Source organism: Hyposmocoma kahamanoa, unplaced genomic scaffold (genome assembly GCF_003589595.1).
Source record: "Hyposmocoma kahamanoa isolate Upper Pololo Valley unplaced genomic scaffold, ASM358959v1 67, whole genome shotgun sequence".
Taxonomy (NCBI): domain Eukaryota; kingdom Metazoa; phylum Arthropoda; class Insecta; order Lepidoptera; family Cosmopterigidae; genus Hyposmocoma; species Hyposmocoma kahamanoa.
In genome coordinates, this window is record NW_020653855.1 from 5474794 (window position 1) to 5493923 (window position 19130).

The following is a 19130-nucleotide window of genomic DNA, read 5'->3' on the forward strand; positions in this document are numbered from 1 at the left end:
GGTAGATGACTTATTGTATGGTACTTGGTACTTGGTGTAGCGGGCTGGTGTCCGCAACTCGACGACAAGGCGCCTATTTTGTATGGTAATTAGAAAACTTATTTATACAGATTTCTCACGTACGTGTCTATGCTATCTTACAAGAAACAATAATTTAAAAAAACATATATTTTTTACATTTTTTAATATATTTGAAAATTTACATGCCAAAAACATTAACTAAACTCTTTCATTTTTTTAACACATAATTATTTTTGTGTTCAGATTGGAGATGAACATTATTACCGTTTAGAGTGAGTCTTTTTAAATCTGTTTGTTTTTGTATGAAAGTAAATTAAATAAATAATCAAGTCATGGAGCAAAATGTTGTTGTTCATGATGTTAGTAATACAATCCTGCGAGACTGTTACTATTTTAAAAATAAGCCTGTATATGTGTAGGGTAGTTTATACACATTATTTTTATTATAGATTATTTATATAGATTATTAACTGCCTCGGTGGCCAAACGGTTACCGTGCTGGACTGCCACGCAGAGGTCCGGGAGAAATATTTGTATGATCTACATTTATTGCTCTCGTGAGTTTGGGTATAATTTGTGGTTGTCTTTTTGCGTGTCCATGGCAACGGCGACACAGGGTTTCCCTAGTGCGGGGCTATGTTGAGTGTGTATGAGTGTGTCGGGAGTATGAGTGTGTGCTAATAAAAAATCAGTTTCTTGCTAAAAAAATTCAGCGTGAGTGACGTCGCCGTCCACCGCTGCTGGCAGTGGCGCGTGGAATGACAAATGTCATGACTGAATTCACAAAGATAGCGCTTTTGTATCTTCTGTTACATGTAGTAATTTTGCTGGTCTATTGCATTGGTCGGATAACCAGTAATAATAGATTAAGTTTGGAAATAAATAAATAAATGAATAAAAAAATTTCAACGCCCACCACCACACAAAATAATTGAAATCACGTATTTTTCATATTAACTTAACATAAAAAGATCACAAGGAAAAAAATTGTTTATATATATAATTCAGGTTTTTTTTTTCAAATGCGGTTGCTCCCCCTGGACAGCATCAACGCCCCCCCAATTGTTTTTGAGGCCCCTACCCAAGGATACTTCAGCGCCCACAGGGGGTAGGGACCGCTTTGGGAAAGTATGACCTATACCATGGAAAAACATGTAAAGGCGAGCACGTGTGTTCGCTTCGGAAATGTAGTAGAGTGGCGATGGAAAGAAGAAAAGTAAGAGTGACAAAGAAAAAGTTTTGGACAAGGATGTTGAGTCTATTCTACGGGTCGTATTCCAAAACTCTACTCAATACTCAAGTCAGGACTTTGAGTATTGCAGCGAGCACTGAAAATCAAACTCAAGTCCTTGCCATTAAGGTCGTAATTCCAGTGCTTGAAATCATACTCAAGTCTGCTCAAATCCTGACTTGAGCATTCAGTACAGTTCTGGTATACGACTCTACGAGTCATTCGGTAAACGCGCTCTACCCTTATCAAATACATGACATATACCACACACACACACACACACACAAACACACACACACACACACACACACACACACACACACACACACACACACACACACATATACATACACACACATACACACACACATACACACACACACACATGCACACACACACACACACAATCGGTAAACACTTCACTTCACGCATAAAAAAAGTTATAAAAAAAGGTCAATCTTAGTTGTACAGAGTCTTTTTTATACTATCATATTTTTATATTATTAACACCTTTATTTCTTACTTTAAGTTGTACTATAATAGAAAATCTCTTTTGATTGTGCGTATTGGGAAGAATCTGACCTCCAAGATACAGCATCATACTAGTTTGGTAGTTAAAGCATCACGAATTTGTAATACTTTATTATTTGATAAATAAAAATTATTATTATTATTAATATTGTAGGGACAGATTTAGCATTTTAAGCATTTTCAGATCTAGCATCGGAACGCGCACCGTAAGCTACCAGTCGTTCCTTCGTCAACGTCCGCAACTTATATGTAATCAAAAATGTAATTAAATATAGTCAATATTATAGGGGTTCCACGTGGAAATGATGCAATCATTATCACTTCGCTATAAAGAAGACAAAACTTTACACGCAAAATTATTTTCCAATCAATACTAAATAAATCATTATACACGTACGTATGGGCTTTAAGTATATTCTAAGTTTCGAAGCGAGATTATTATTATTATTGGTCAGAGGCCATGAACAAATGAATGGATGCAGTATAAGGTTGGATATAACATTTCGTCATAGTGTGCGGACGGTACGGGTAACCTCACTACGCGCGCGCTTAAATTGTAATTCGAATTTAAAATACGTCTCGATGGTTTGATAGATTAGTTTTATTTCTACTCTGTTTGTATTTTAGAAAAAAAAGATTTTTAAGTTTTGGTATTTGATTTTTAAATTTAGAATTTTGAAAATGAATTTAGAATTTTGATAAGTGAATTCGGAATTTTAAGAAATGTTTTTTAAGGACTTTTTCGAGTGTGTGCGGTTTTGAATTTGCATCGGATTTCTCTAGTGCATTTTATAAAGGTTTGTTTTGTTTATTTTTTATGATATTTGTTATGATAAACTATGTTAATTACAATAAAATACTCAGTGATGTAAGTAATTTAAAAACTTTTGGTGAGTTTTTATCTCGAAAACTTTGAAAACGTAATTTAAAATGATTATAACTTTTTTATTAAAAAAAATCCCTACCTTAAAAGTTTGCTTATCCGTTTTCGGGAATGTCGCTGCGTTTTGTTTATTTTTAAGGCGGTTAAAAAAATAAAATTGACATTTTAAAAATTAACCAGAATATTAATAACAAACATTATGCAATAAAAAGAAGGAAATCCAAATTTCTAATAAAACAAACTAATTGACTACGATGTAATTGCATTCTGCCAAGACTTGTAATCATTAAGATCACATTAAAAATTAACATACACTTTTTGTAATCATAAGGAAAAGCTAAAATATTCACGAATAACAACACTTCAAGCACTGCTTTGACGTGTTCGGTTCCCAATAGAGCAAAAATTGAGAAATTGTTTTTGTTTCACCGCCATGTTTAGATTAATGTCCAACATGAAACCAAATACTGTCGTAACTCAAAAATGATGATTATTAATAATTAATAGTTCAAAAAATTACTGAATAGAACCAATAAATTTATATTCTCGTTTATAAGTATATAAATTATTTTTTTAAATACCAAGCGATGGAATGAACAAGTCGTGCGCCTGGTGGTAAGGGACATGCCTATCCAAAACAGTTGCATTGCAAAAAATCGCAAAGATATTAGGGGCACTGCCACTGCGCCTGTCACCCTGACTTACGTTGACAAGTCCGAAGTGCCTGTAATTTCACTATTATTGTGTGTAAATAAAACGTTATTCAAAATTTCAAAATTAAATTTTCAAATCGGGTTTTCCCAATACAATCATTTTGAGTTACGACAGAATTTGGTTCATGTGCGATTTAGTTTTTTTAAATAAAAAAGCGATTATAATAATAATAACGCACACACTCAACATAACCCCGCACTAGGGAAACCCTGTGGCGCGGGTGTCATGGATGTGTGTCCATAGACAACCACAAATTACGTCCAAACTCACGAGAGAAATAATGTAGGCCATACAAATATTTCTCCCGGCCCGGGAATCGAACCTGGGACCTCTGCGTTGGCAGTCCGGCATGGTAGCCGCTAGGCCACGGAGGCAATACACACGCTTTCCTAAATTTTAGTCTAAATGTTCCGGGAAGTGTCTGGGATTTAATTATTCTGGTACTCATACTACAACGAGTTTTCTAATTGGAAACTTGGTAGTCAGTATTAAATTAATTATTAAAACTAGTATTTTATTGGGAAAATGAAACTACCTACTTTTTTGGATTTAAATTGCGTATATTTGTTTTTTCAAACAGACCTACGTTGCGGGCTCTTTATAGGTCCCATGGTCACAGTTGACTGAGATGATGAAGTCATCAACCAGTTATGTCTAATTTTAATATTATGCACACCACCCTATTTTTTATACTTACAAAAGTTATTAGATAGATATTATACACTTTATTGCCCACGCACATAAATAAAAACGATACACAGACTGCTTAGAATTAATGTGGGCAAAGGCGGCCTTATCGCTGAAAGCAGAAAAAGAGACAATTATGCGTACTTTACACAGTAGTTGTGCCCTATTTCGTTCCGAGGGTAGAATAAATAACCATGTTGTATAGCTACGTACAGTCAGTGTATCATAGGAAGGACGAAAGCGTCAATTCGATAAATGTTTTCATGTCTTAATTTTTTACGACTGTTTTAAATTATTTTACGTCCTGTTTTAAATTCAATTTTAAAACTTAAACTTAATTAAGACCAAAAATAGGACGAAATTTTAAAACATCCCTTAAAACCTAAAACATGCGCCCCTGATTTTTTTTCTAATGTGCGCTTTGGCCCTATCTTCAAATTACACACGGTACATATTTGTATAATAAAAACTTATTTATTAATTAATTACCTTATTTTAATTTTCCAAAGAACTTTTCAATTTTTAAAACCTAAAAAGTCTATATGCATTTTCATAGTTACTTATTCAAGGACGATGGAAGTCTTATTGAGAGTGTAATGGATAGAATAAATAATCTCAGAATATCCCTACGGGGGCGTTATACTAATACTTAATATTATTTATGAGCCGATTTGTACTCGTGGCAGCCCTAATGCTGCCGTGCACGGACTAAAACGCAGCTCAGTAAGAAATTAGAATTAAAATTAAATATCCATATTAAATTAAATCAAAATTCTGTATTTTAAAATAGTTAAAGTTAGATAACGTGGTCGACATATCGGAATTTACCCTAATAGTGCACTGCTAAAGAATCATTAAACAATGTCAGTTTTCTAAAACAGGGTTCTAATTTTTTTACGATATCTCTAAACATGATTTTGTCACATAGCCACACTTTAGTTAGCAGACGGCAGAATGGTTTTACCTAGCTCCTCTCTGGGTTAACCCTCCCCTGAGGGACCCATGCCCAGCAGTGGGACGTATAAATGGGTTGATGATGATGATGACATAGGTGTTTTTTTCAAAAAACGCAAGAAAAGAATTTAGTATTACATTTTTAAAGAATAAGTCCACTTAAATAGACTAGGTGTGTATTGTATACATACTCGCATAAACACTTTATTGTATCACAAAACAAATTCCAAGTTTTAACAAGTAACGCTTCCGTGGCCGAACGGTTACCATGCCGGACTGCCTCGCAGAGGTCCCGGATTCGACTCCTGGGCCGGGAGAAATATTTGTATGGCCTACATATTTCTCTCGTGAGTTTGGATGTAATTTATGGTTTTAACCAACTTCACCAAGGTCGTCTATTATAACTCTTAAAGGTTACAAAATAAATTTTAGTACAAAGTTAAAATTATTACATAATCGATTAGCTTATTCAAATTTATTCAACATCTGTGAAGTTTATTGTTCTTCCGTATTTATACAGGGTGTAACAAAAATGTCTGCCCTATTTTTTTACCACCATGGGGAGTGGAATCAGAGACATTTTCCCTTCGCGGACTATCGCTCTCCTAACTGAGCTCTACGGAATGAGTCGGCTAACCTTACAAATTCCTCTATGTACATGTCGTAGAATTTTGTTTTTGGTTTTAATTTTTTTCCGAAGCGCCACCTATGAGAAAACTATAAAAGTTTTCTCTTCATTCAGCCACAAAAGAAAGGTATGTACATTTACAGCTACCAGCGCCATACAAGAGATGTCGCTTTATTGATAGCAATATTTAGATATATCGCACTGCTATTACAAAATATGTTGATTTCAAGATTACACCTTTGTTGAACGTAAAATTTGATAAAACTGAGATCTCTCTTGTTAAATGGATGTTACCACAGTGTAGGAGACTTCATAAACTCACCTATAAGCCCAATAGTCCAGTTTCTGATATGTAATTTTATCTAAAGTCTATAAATGTTAATTATAAGATGCAGATGAAGATATGTATTTGTTTCTAATTTTTTTTATGGTTAATAATAATTAATTGCTGCACCCCCAAGGGGTATGTATGTACTTATTAATCTTTGTACCTACATTGTTTGCAAATATATAAATAAATAAATATGTGTGCTAGTTCTGGCCAAAACAGTCCTTATTAAAAAATATGAAAGTATTTTTTTTCTTTTATTTTTAAATATGTATAGTCGGCAAGTAGGAAGTAACTTATACATAAATTTACCCAGATCTTTCACGGGAAGCGAGTAATTCGTTTTTAGTCGATTCTGAGAAAATACACTTTTTGAGTACAATATTGTTTTAAATAGCGCGATATGTATATTTTTTGTGAAAGTACTCCACTAGTTAAAAAGGCGTTAAAACTAAAAACAAATATTTCTTTTGATTTAAAGTTATCTAGTGGCAAAAGCAGCATGGTCTTTTTTAACCGACTTCAAAAAAAGAGGAAGCTCTCAATTCGATTGTATGTTTTTTATGTAAGTTACGCGTTAACTTATTTGTGAACCGATTTTGATGATTCTTCTTTTTGTTCAAAACCGGAACATTGTAATGCTGACATTACTGCTTGGTGGCAGAAATAGCAGAGAATAAAAAGTAAAGAGAACACTTTCCGCCCCTCTCTGGCTTTAGATAACGCACCACGTCCCGCACATTGCCCATCACATTGACTGAACGACAACAAGGCTGCCGACGAGCCGTTTTCGCGCGAAGACGGATTTGATATTTGAATATAGTTTTCATTTATTCATTACGAAACTTGTACGTTAATATAAAACATCATTTTACGCTAATACTTATAATGATCGTGAATTGTGCTGTGTACAGCTGTGTATCATCATTTTCCGACAGATGAAACGAAGTAACTAAGTAAAAAAACATATATCTGAGACTCATTCAGTTATTGTTTTCTTCATTTATTTACTGATTTTGATTGATTTAATTTTTATTTTCAAAGACAAAAAACATTTAGTCTTCACACTCTTAAACCTACATAGGTTTGTCTGAGTGTTGCAACTTCTCTTAAACAAACTACTCTTATAAAACACGAATTAATAATAAAATAGACACGAAGTAAGACTGCTGCAGAGTAATATATGTATGTATAAAATATACAGATTTATTATATCAATATAATGAGGCGTCATGACTTCGTGAGCTAGTAGACAAGGGTTCTCGAATTTTCTATTCATATTGCCGATAAATATTACGTAAGTATACGTAATACGTAAGTGCGAATATACCTAATTATTACTAATGTAATGATGATCAACTTGGACACGCCATTTCAAATACCTTGTTTACCTTATTTAAAAGTACATGTCCTAAATATAACATTTTAAGTGCTTCTAATATATATTTTAAATAAATCTTCAATTTTACTCTAGTTAGGGAGTTAATGAAAAATATGATATTATATCGATATACACACATCAAAAAAAGTTTGCGATCAATAGCATAAGCTCCTATAATTCTTTAAATTTAACTTTATCAAGAAAAAATCTATGTTGTATGCTTTCTTTAAATAGGAATACCCTGTTTGAAATTAAAATATAAAACTATTTTTTATTATTTATTTTAAAAAATTGAGCCATTAGTCATAATGTAATAGTGATAGAAATTTCATAGAAAGAAAAAGACTGTTTAATTAAACTTAAACAACAATTTATTATTAAAAGGTGTGAATTCAATATAAAATAACTCCTCCCCTGGCTCGAATACATGCGAAGATCCTCCTGGGCATGCTGAGGATCAAGTTATCCAGCATTTCCTGGGGTAACCTATCCCATTCTTCAATAGCGGCTTCCCTGAGCTCTGGAACTGTTTGGGGACGTGGCTCACGGTTCCATACTGCTCGTTTAAGAGCATCCTACGCGTGCTCTATTGGGTTTAAGTCGGGCGAGCCGGCAGGCCAGTCTAATCGTGTGATATAGTATTCTTGAAGAGCAGCATTGACTCGTTGAGCTCGATGTGCGGGCGCATTATCATCGACCAGTACAAATTGGTGCCCATGGTTTACTCGGAATGGTCTGACGATATCATCAATAGCAACTGCTTTGTACATGTCTGCTGTCATGAAGCCCCGATACGGAATCAAAGGCGTTCTAGCTCCAATCATAATGCCACCCCAAAAGGACACCGATTTTCCGCCTTGCTGAACTGTTCCAGTGGCAGTTCTTTGTCTTTCACGGTCGCCTGGTCTTCTCCAGACACGGACACGTCGGTTATCTGGATGAGTGCTGATTCGGGATTCGTCAACGAAGAGACAGTTTTGCCAAATGTTTTCGTCCTCACCTTCTTCATTTTGCCGAAGTCTAGCCCACTGCAATCTTCGTTGTTGACGTTGCCGGGAATTGAGCGGAGCTCGCCAAGACCTCCGTGCTCGTAATCCAGCCTGGTGCAAGCAATTGCGAACGGTCTGCGTGCTAACTTCAAGCCCAGAGGCGGCCCTGACTTCTGCTTTTATTTTAGTGGCGTTGATTGTTGGATCACGGGTTGCCAGCAATCTAATATAGCGCTTTTGGGCAGCTGTTAAAACAGTTGGGCGACCGCTGCGGGGTCGGTCAGCTAAATTCCCCATTCCGTGATACCTCTGCAACGTAGCCACGACACAGGATTGGGATATAGCAAGTCTGCGTGCTATTACTCTTGTGGTGTATCCTTCTTCCCTCAAAGTTACTATTCTAGCTCGTAAAACCTCTGATAATCCTCTTGGCATTTTTTCAATCACAACTTTCCGCGAAAAATATCTTGAATCGCTTATAATTGACTAAATCAGATTTCTGAATGAGCGTAAGCTAGGACTGAAAGCCTTTTTATATGAAAAAACAATTGAACGGGGTCATTGTTTTATGTTCTAATTTATTTTTAAATATTTTAATTTTGTTCTAATTTATTTTTAATTTTTAAATCATAATATAATCTACAGTAACAAAAATGATTTCAGTTTTTCGAAGTGATCGCAAACTTTTTTTGATGTGTGTAAATACATAATAGACATGTGTAATTATTAGGATTCTGGATTCTATTAATAGAATCATAGATTCCAGAATCCTAATTTAATAATTTAATAATTAGGATTCTGGATTCTATTAATAGAATCATAGATTGCAAAATAAGCGCCTTGTCGTCGAGTTGCGGACACCAGCCCGTTACACCAAGTAGAATCATAGATAATAGATTCGCGTTACCATTTTCGCTACGTTGCCACTCTTATCACGTAACGTAATAGTGAAAGAAAGTGATGGGTAACCCTGCCACTTCATGCACACATTTGCGAGTGTGCAGATAGCGCCTTGCTGAATGTAGTAGTGGTAGATAAATAATTTTCGATCGTTGTATGGAGTGTCTGGGGTGTGGAAATAGGTGAGGTGGCGGTACTTCCTTAGACGAACTCTTACACAACAAGCTCTACTACTAATCTCGTTATGGTAATGTTGTTGTAAATTGTTTTTACCTTCGATATCGGGCGTTAATGGGTTTTAACCCGATTTAAAACCGGGCGCTTGTTCACTTCTGTTCGTGACAATATCTTTTCCTACGTCTACGTTTCAATACTTCTTATCAGTAGGTACTTATAATTAATTATAACATTACAAAACACAGTGATTGATCTGTTGTTATTTATGTTATGATATGAAATTTACTGCCTGTTGATGATAACATGAATGGTCATTTTAAGTCAAGAAATCTCCAGAATTCTCTTCATTGATGATAGTGTCTATAGAAGTCAGAGAATGGAAAAAAGTAATGGAATAGTCTAACAGCGGTTACACACGGCCACGTTTAGCAGCGATGCAGTAGGGATGCAGTCGTTAATCCTCTACCTTTATACGTATACGATACGTGGGATGTGAAAAAAAAAATTGATATCGCTCTTAGATAAATAAATAAGTAGTGTTTTTATCAGTAATGATCAAAGTAGCGATGCAACAGCAATCGTTGTAATACAATAATCAAAATTAAATCAATATTTAAGAAAAAAAGATGAAATGTTAGAATACCCGCATTTTCCCTACATAGCGTCAATCCCACAAAATGCCCAGTCGAGTTGAAATTGAGGAATTCACCACGTTATGAGTGTTGCCCATTTATTTTGAGTAATTTTTTCATTAAGAAGAATATTAACAACAAAAGTGGAAATGTAGTAAAAAAATACAATTGTCACATTTTTATTTTCATACTTTTAGAAACGTACTCCAGAAAAAAACTGTTCTTTTTCATGTTTTTTGCATTGTTTTTTTCACCTCAGAAAAAAACGGTTTTTAACAACACTAGTCAGTGGTAATCGAACTATATAGAGTATAATAGTAATAACTTTTAGTATTAAAGTTTTATTTCAATATACACTAGCTACTTCTACTACTACTAGCACTCTTGACATGCTAATCGCATGTGACTTTAGTACACCATGGTAGTAGGTTTACATATAAATTTAATTGTTCGTTCCGTCACTTGATATCATGACAATAACACATCTTTTGCTTCATCACAAGCATCATACACGCTTACGGCTAAGGGCACTCTTGATCAGGCCTTTTTGTTGCACCGTGTATAAATTAAAAAATAACAAATGAGCATGTATGAGATCATCTGCTGTGCCTACCTACCCTCATTAAATTCAAATTCAAATTCTTTATTGCGTATCGTGTTGTATGTACATTTGTAGTTTTTAAAATGTTGTTGTGAACCAAAGATGAACCCTGCAAGGGCACTGCAATGTTAATAATTAAATTTAATTTATTTATTTACACGCAATAAAAAATAAAAAATAAAAAATAAAAATTGATTCATGTTAAATTAAATTGAATTACAAAATAATTAAATACATTAAAATTAGGCAAATGAAACATATTAAACAAATTATAAAATTAAATTTAACTACACATATTATTATGAAAAATTTATTAAATAAAATTCCAAAAATAAACATTAACAATCGGGACACAAACAAAATTCTAATTAATTATTTAAATAGTCCTGAAGTGAATAAAAACAATTTCCAATGAGGTACATTTTTAACATTTTTTAAATTTAATTACATTTCCTTCAGCTTTAATGTTATTGGGTACCTTGTAATAAATTTTTACTAACATTGCTAAGGGCCCACTTCGAAACATTTCAATTTTACATGTGGACGTCTGTCTTAAGTTTTGTAGTGGTATGGAAAGAGATGGGGGTGCTTCCTTACAAAATCACAAGCCGCATAGATGTACAGGGAAGGAAGAGTTAATATTTCATACTCAGAGAAGTATGGTTTACAGTCTGTTACATTTATATTAGCAAGCACTCTTATGAACCTCTTTTGTGCTCGGAAGAGTCTCGTTACATCCGTACTGGAACCCCACAACACTACCATATGCTAGCCAAGCGTGTGCATAGGCAAAATAGGCGCCCACAGCTGATTTCAAGTCGGTTAACTTTTTTAGTTCACGTCTTCTTGCACTTTTATGGCAACTTCATTGACGTGTTCTTTCCAATTAATTTTTGAATCAATACACATCCCTAGAAGCGGGTATGTATCAACTTGTTCTAATAGGTTACTTCCAAATTTATAATTAATATTTAAAGGACTTCTTTGATGAGGTCTATATTCCATTAATATCGTTTTTTTTTTAAATTTACCTCTAATTTGTGATTATTTAACCAAGCGACTATTTCGGACAGCGTACAGTTTAATTTATTTGTTCGGTTTACATTATTTTGGCATGGAACAACTATAGATATGTCATCTGCAAATAGGGTACATGGTATCGATCGATTACATTGGGCAGATCGTTTATATAAACTAGAAACAATACGCATTTGAGAACGCTGCCTTGGGGGATCAACATCGTCACTTCGACCTTTCCCGATCTGATAGTGGTTGTGTTACCAGATAGGTTGTCGTGGTTCTCTATCTCGACGTACTGACTACGGTCCTTTAAATATGACGCAAACCACTTCCATGTAATACCTCTCACGCCTATTCCTTGCAATTTTGACAGCAGTATGTCAAATTTTACCCTCTCATATGCTTTGCTCATATCAAACACGCCGAAAGTCCGCTTTTTTCATTAATTATTTTTAATATATTTTGGATGTATCATTTAAATACAAGAGTCGTTGACTTACTTTTCCTAAACCCGTTTTGATTTTTGTTAAAAATGTTATACTTCTGACAAAATAAATAAAGACGCCTAGACATCGCGGTTACAAATATTTTTGAGACACTTGATAGAAGTGATATGGGCCGATAGTTATTTCGGTCAAGATGATCGCCTTTTTTATACAAGGGTTTTATAATTGCTATTTTTAACAGATCTGGGAAAGTGCCGTAGTTAAAAGATTGATTTATTAGGAGTGTCAACGGTAATGCTAGTTCCGCAGCACATTTTCTAAAAAACATAGTGTAGTAGTGTGTACTATCTTGTACTCTATCGTGTACTTCTTTAGTGTCTACGGGAGGCAAATACATGGAGTTTATGGCCGTGGAGATAACCGACCTACCGGCAGGCGGGTGTTGGAATACGTTAGCAATATCACCTAGCCCCACTGATGAAAAATGTTCATTAAAAGGGTTAGCAATCTCTTATGGATAATAGAATCATTTATTCAAAGCTTGATATTTTTTTTTGTTTCTAGGATTTAATTTATTTGTGCACTCTTTCAATATTTGCCACGTACTTTTAATTTTGTTGTCCGAGTTTCTTATTCGTTCTATATAATGCATTTTATTTATTTTTCTACGGTTGTTTTCAATAATTTCTCATAAGCTTTATAATGTTTAATTAGAACAGAATGACTATTATTACATAAAAAAAGATTTAAGCAATCGTTTGTTTTTACATGATATTTTTATACCTGAGGTCAACCATTTTTTCTTACGGAAATTTTTAAATTTTATATTTTAATAGGTATGTATACTTTTATTTAAAGTATTTTTTAAACGGTTATGGAATGCATAATAGTTTTCATTAATTTTTTTGCCTTGGAAGTTAATACATTTTCCCATTAAATTTTATTTAGTTCTAAATTAAATTTATTCATATTTTGCGCACTGAAAATTCTTTTCCTAATGAAATTACAATGGCCCACTTTGTTTCGTTAATTAATAGTACGTACACCAAATAATAATCCCTTATGATCGGAAAAACCATATTCGCAAACAGAAGTTTTGAAATTCTCATTTTGAAAGTTAGCAAATAAAAGGCAGCAAGTCGCGTTAGTTTTTGATATTCTAGTGGGTTCCTTTATATGCTGATGAAAATTACAAGTTTTCATTTTTTATAACAGATTCAACGATAAAGTAGATTTTTCTAGGATAAACGTTAAAATGTCCTCCAATAATATATTTCACGTTTATATTTGAGTAATAATTGTTGTAGCAGTCTATCAAGTGAATTAAAAAAATAACGCAGGCGATCTGTTTTTGTTTGACCAATACAAAACAATTAAAACAAGGTTATATTTCGCATAATTCAAATACAAACTCAACTGAATAACCACTCAAGTCAGTAACCTCAACAAAGTCTATATTTTCCCTTAGCATGATGCACACACCACCACCATCATGCGCTGCGCGGTAGAAACACGACGCGACTTTGAAACCGTCCACTCGTAGCAAGTCGATTTTAGATTTCGTTATCCATGTTTCCGATACACAAAGGACTTGTGTACACGGGTTTTCTTTAGTCTCTGCTTCTATTAAAAATCGCTTGTTCCTTATACTGCGAATGTTATTATAAATTATTAACGAAAATAATTTTTTACGTTTAAAGCTGAACTTTCTATGGAAAGAAAGAAGTTTATTCACTGAATTTGAAACACTACACACACTTATATCTAAAATTACAACTAAAAAGAAAACAACAAGTGACTTATTAATTTAAGTTAGTAAGTGTGCGTAGTGGCTTAAGCGAGGAAAAGGATACGACTCAGCAATATGTCTATCTCGGTCGAAACAGACGCTGATTTTCAGTCGTTCCTGTATCGGCGTCGACTGAGTCCCGAGGAAATGGTACATGTACATTTACGAAACACGTATATATTTAAATAAAAGTTATAAATATATGTAAATATCATTAATAAGTTGGGAACATCCGGCATCAGAGCATACGCTGGTTGTCTATTAACACTTTTTTTATATGTTTTTTAAATGTTGATTTAGAGATCCTTTGTCTGAGTGGAGGAGGCAGATTGTTCTAGCATTTAGATGCCTGATACCGGAAACTACCCTCAAAGGCTCTTGTTTCATGAAAAGGTGTTACCAATAAAAAACTATTTATCCTGCGTGAATTATATGAATAAGTATGCCACTTCAATTTTGAATATAGATAAGGTGGACTTTTGTATCTGACAACAGAGTGCATCAATGTAGAAAAGTGCAAAATTCTTCTCGATTCCATATTCAGAATACCTATAGAATGGATATAGTTCTCCCATCACTACCATTTGACTGTGTATCACGAATATTATTCGTTTGTGAGGAGGAGTTAGATACATTATTCACATGCGATCGCTGGGTAGGATTATATTCTTTGCCATCTATAAAAAGATTATTATTATTTGTAATGTTTGCACGGGTGCCATTTCGTCGGGCTTCAACAAGAGCATCTATCAATATTCTTCTATTCTTTATAGACTCTGCAACTAAATATTGATAAACGGCCAAGCCTGTATTCGCAAACATGCGACTAGTTTTAGTAGGGACGACAACGCATACGTGTTATGAAGATTCTATGTAGGTGCTACAAAAGCAATAAATTACGATAACCACATACTTCCAATCACCATGACACTGATGATGTTAACGTAAGAGCTTAACTGTGTTGTACAATAGTGGAGCTGGTTGAAGATGTTATTAAAGTTAAGATCGGGGACAGGTTTTGTATATAGATAATTTTAAAATTTAAATAATTTGCTTCACCTTGATGCAAAAACAGTTTCAGCTAACTACCTCTGTGGCCAAACGGTTACCGCCCTGGACTGCCACGCAAGAGGGTTCGATACCCGTGCCGGGAGAAATATTTATATGGCCTACATTTATTTCCCTCGTGAGTTTGGGTGTAATTTGTGATTGTCTATGTGTGTGTTCATGGCACCCGAGTTACAAGGTTTCTCTAGTGCGGGGTTATTAGTGTGTGCGCGTTATTATCATGTTATTAGTAGTAGAGCTCCTTGAGAAGAAGAAGGAATTCGTCCAGGGAAGTCTTGTGGGAAGTATTGCTACCTTATCTATTTCTGCCGCCAAGGAGTAATGTCAGAAATACTGCGTTCCAGTTTTGAAATTACAGACACATGAGACTTGTCAACTTATGTCTCGAAGTGACGGACGCAGTGGCAGTGCCTCTCAGAACTTTTACAGCTCTGCGTGGCACTGCAACTGTTATGGACAGGCGTGTAGCTTATGGTAAGCTACATGACTTGTTCGTCGCGTCACTTGATGTTATAAAAAAAGAACTCATTCACAAGGACCTCTACTGCTGCTAAAATAGCTGAAATCACAGGCTTCTACATGCTACAATCCTGGCATATATCTTTCGCCCCAGTAACACGTTTCAATGCTTTCATATACGCTCGTCGGTTAAGAGTCTAATACAACCTCAAATGGCTTTGGTTGAGTCCGCATAACAGTGAAAGTGTAGAATCAATAACTTTAAAAAAAATATGTAATAAAATTGAGAATATACACTAATTACTATACGGTATGAAAACACGATTTCTAAAAATTTTCATCATAGAAAAAAAAACATAAATTTACCTCGAAATTATGCAAGAAAACCTCTGGATTCAACAAATACTTTACGTAATTATTTTTTTTATATCAACTTGACTAAATAGAACATGTATACTATGCTATATACATTTTTCAAACGGTTTTAATTTCGTTTATAAAAAAATAAATCCTGAAATAAAACTAGTGTCCCAGCCGCGCAACCCAAGCAAAATTAAGCTCCAAGGCTTAGAAATAGCTTTAGAACGTCTTCAATGTGGTAGTGGTGAGTTCGCCTTGGTCGACCTGTAGCCACTTTTTAAATAATATACGCCAGGCAACAACACCAATTGCTGGGTCTTAAACTATGGAATACCCTATATATTCATTCTAGGACACTTCCCAGGACACTCAGATCAAAACCATTTTAGTAAAGTTCATTTCCCAAATTAGTCCAACCGAGAATCGAACCAGGGACTTCCGTATCCAGCGCCCGCAATGAAAACAGGCCACCGAGGTCGTCAATCTGAATCTTTAATCTGGTATTTTTGTTCTACAAAGGTTTTGTTACAAATATCCAATGTCGAAATAACCAATGTTAATTCATTCATTAAATTCAAATGATCACCTTGCAATGCAATACTAGCACAGTATTGTTTTTTTTGGAACTTGAATATTAGGGCGTGTTCCCATTATGTTGTGACGACAGATAATCGTGCAGTTTAAAGTGTTGGGGCTTGTATATTTAAATAAAGTTGTTCACATATAGAAAAACATTTTACCTTTTTGGCGTGACGGGACGAACAAGTCGTGCGCCTGAAGGTAGGCTACACGCCTGTCCATAACAGTTGCAGTGCCACTCAGAGCTTTAAGTCGCAATGATCCGAGGGGCACTGCCACTGCGCCCGTCACCCTGAGACATAAGCTGGCAAGTCCCATGTGCCTGTAATTTCACCAGCCCCCTTACTCTTCACAACCGGAACGCAGTAATACTTACAATACTGCTTGGCGGCAGAAATTCGACGATAAATGTGACGACAGATAATCGCAGCTTCAATCGATTCTATCGTACAAATGACTAAACGGCTGCCGTGAACCGACAAATTGTCGTCACGATCTAGTGGGAACAGCTAAACACGACAGGTGTTCAACGATAATAAAACGTCCACGACATAATAGGATGTTATTTATATACGCTTGTGGTTGTTTTTTCGCAAAAAAATCTTCAATGCGATTACACTGACGTTGAATGAGTTTTGATGAAATAAAACTAGGGTTGCCATAAAGGATCCACTTCACTGACTCACTCAGTGTGTCACTTAAGTAAATAGTTTTGTTTGATCATTTGTAGATATTAATTTTACAAAATCCTAGTAGTTAGATTCTCATTGGGGTATGCAGACACCACCTATCGCCACTTAGCACGAGACGATTTTGACGATCCGCCTGGAAAAAAAGAAAAATCTTTGGGAAAACGTTTTGTTTTGCGAATATTTTTGTGACTGACATTTGACACGTTTCCATACGTCTCTAATACAAACGCATGGTACGACATTGTTACAGGTAGCATTTTGTTGTTCTAGTTAATTTTATAAACGTCAAGATTTTTTTCACCAGCACCTTTACCTTTCAAAACAGGAACGCAGTAAACTGAGCATAACTGCTTGGCTGTAGAAATAGGTAAGGTTGCAGTATTTCCCTGGATGAACTCTTTCATAAGGAGCTATACTGCTTCTAAATTTTAATGATAATAAATAGTAATTATCAAGGTAATTTTACTCAGACGTTCTTTTTTCTGAAAACTTGTAATATTTTTACCACCACCACCACCAAATGGAACAGCCCCATTGTGATATTGTCTTGTGTATTGATGACATATTATCTTTATTACAATATATACAGAATATTATTGGAATATACGGAGACGCACACATGTCAGTTATTGGCGCTGGACTATTTCAGTATTCTAATTTGTGATTTCAGCGCAAACGAGAGCTGATATTTAAAAGCGATACCTATAAGGCCCATTTACCCGATGAGTTGCCGGAGATGGACGGCCCTTATTTCGTCTCTAGATATTTAACGTTTTAGCTTGTAGTGTAAGTGATATGTGAGCAGATATTCCGTGTGCTAGAGTATGATTTTTTATTATAATTTTTATATTTAATTATGTAATTAAATTTGTTTATGTAATTGTCCTGGTAATTATAATTATTAACAGTTATAAATATCTCTACGCACCCTGGTGAAAACTAAAAAAATAAGCTATCTCTAAGTAAAAATCAATTATTCGCAGTGAATCATACAATGCCTGACGCAGTTCAATATCTCCTTTAAGTTGAAGAATTTTCTTAGCTAAGCCGACAAGAATCGTCGTGTTATATGGATCCTTCGCTACTGCAATAAAAGTTAAAAATGGAGAATTATGTTGTTCGCGCGGGTTGTAATTTGTTCATTGTCCCTCGACCTTTGGTTCCGCTGCCGGCGAACTTAACTACTCGGTCAAGGTGAAAAAATCTTCTTTGAATATTTTATAACTATAATGTACTACATTTTGCTTGCGGTTTTGCGGATGCGCCTGTACTGCAATTCACAAACATAGTGACTCATAAAAAGGGCCATAAATAATTATATATGGGAAATAATAACAAATCCAGTGTGTTTTTTGGAATAAAATAAGTTCATTTGTCACTATAATTACACAAGTTTATCTCACTGCAGCACATAATAAGAGTCATCATCAGCCTATCGCAGCCCACTGCTGGACATAGGTCTCCCCCAATGTGAGCCATTTCGCCCGGTCCTCCGCTTGTCGCATCCACTTCTCGCCAGCAACCTTTCGCAGGTTGTCACTCCGCCTGGCCGGAGGGTGTCCTACACTACGTTTGCCGAGTCTCGGTCTCCACTGTACAACTCGTTTCCCCCTGTATATATAATTTTATATATATGTATATATATATACATATATATATATGTATATATACATATACACACACATATATATATACTTAGAATAATAACGCATAGAAACCTAGCCCGCACACGCTAAGTGAGGCAAGTTAGAGGGTTCCAAACGCGTCCCAGGAGCGCGCGGGCTGTTAGTGCTCAAGGTCATATTGCACCGCGAACAGCTCCAAAATTTTTTGCTAAAAATGACGAAATGTGCGGTAAATGGGTGTAAAAATACAACAGACAAACATAAAATAGACACTAACATCGCATTCTACAAGTAAGTAATGCGTTTCAACTCATATTTTTATGTAAATATTCAATAAAACAGAAAAATAATTTCGCGGCAACAAGATACGAAAGTGTTGCAAAGTAACGAATTTTTTTTCTCCCCATTTTGCTATTCTGTATCAAAATAATTATA

At 34.9% G+C, this 19130-nt stretch overlaps 1 protein-coding gene across 1 annotated transcript in view; it reads left to right on the plus strand.

Moving 5' to 3' along the window:
* Positions 1-2510: 2510 nt before the first annotated feature.
* The window catches only part of LOC113232237 (scavenger receptor class B member 1-like), an 83351-nt gene continuing 66731 nt past the window's right edge, over positions 2511-19130 (plus strand). Inside the window, exon 1 of the mRNA XM_026466902.1 lies at positions 2511-2580. The gene's annotated coding sequence lies outside the window, so the exon portion shown is untranslated. The remainder of the gene's footprint in view (positions 2581-19130) is intronic.